This window comes from Microtus oregoni, unplaced genomic scaffold (assembly GCF_018167655.1).
Source record: "Microtus oregoni isolate MIOR12 unplaced genomic scaffold, Mior012 000105F_ref0000443, whole genome shotgun sequence".
In the NCBI taxonomy this organism is placed as follows: domain Eukaryota; kingdom Metazoa; phylum Chordata; class Mammalia; order Rodentia; family Cricetidae; genus Microtus; species Microtus oregoni.
In genome coordinates this window covers 1,183,037-1,183,919 of record NW_024544720.1, presented here as the reverse complement: position 1 = coordinate 1,183,919, position 883 = coordinate 1,183,037, and the positions used below count along the sequence as shown (strand labels likewise).

Here is an 883-nt window from a genome sequence, read left to right as displayed (position 1 = left end):
AGAACTCAACAGAATAAAAACAACAGTTTAATTTGGTCTCACAGAATTGCTGGCCATTTTCAGACTCCCTCACATGGTTGCAGGATGTAGTTGAGGCTTCTTCGATTATCTTGTTTGGGGCAGCTGGGGGGTAGTGGTGTACTTTTCCACTCCTGTTCTTTGTGTGATATCCTTCCTTCCTTCCTTCCTTCCTTCTTTCCTTCCTTTCTTCCTTTTTTCTTTTCTTTCTTCCTTCGTTCCTTCTTTTCCTTCCTTTCTTTGCTTTCTTCTTCTTTTTATTTTTGTTCTTGTTCTTTGTTTTAGAAAAACACTTTACAGTCCAGGTTCTTATTTCTTTTTGTACATTAGGTCATGAATTCATACAGAATGGGCCCAAACAGCTCAGACTCCTTTCCATTAGTCCTCACAAAGTGTGCTTCTCTAGGTGGAGCAGGCTAGTGCCTCAGCTGAACCTACGTGCCCTTCTCTTTGGCTTCCTTTTTCTTCTGAATATTTCCTTCACTCACTACAGGAAGCTGTCTCTGATCATTGAATATTTGTGCATATTAATTCTCATGGAAAAAAAACCCTACCCTTAACTTATTTGTTTACAATGATACCCACGGCATTCTGGGTAACACTGTAGACTCTCCCAGTTTTGCCATGGTAGCACTTAGGAGGCATTCGTTTTTCAAACAATACCCTTTCCCTTAATATCTACAATATCACCCTTCTTGTAGATTATTATGTATGTGGCCAAAGGAACAACTCCGTTTGTCCTAAAAGGCCTAGAGAACATAGAGTGAGTGCCCCTCCAGAAAAAAAGGGGGAAAGACTTTGTAGTTGTCATTTTGGTGAATTACTGGAAAATGACGGCCACGGTGGCACTTTCTTATGAATGGCT

General features: G+C 40.4%; 1 pseudogene; it reads right to left on the bottom strand.

Annotated features, from left to right (window-relative positions):
* Nucleotides 1-344: 344 nt before the first annotated feature.
* LOC121443349 lies at nucleotides 345-829 on the bottom strand (annotated as a pseudogene).
* Nucleotides 830-883: the final 54 nt, after the last annotated feature.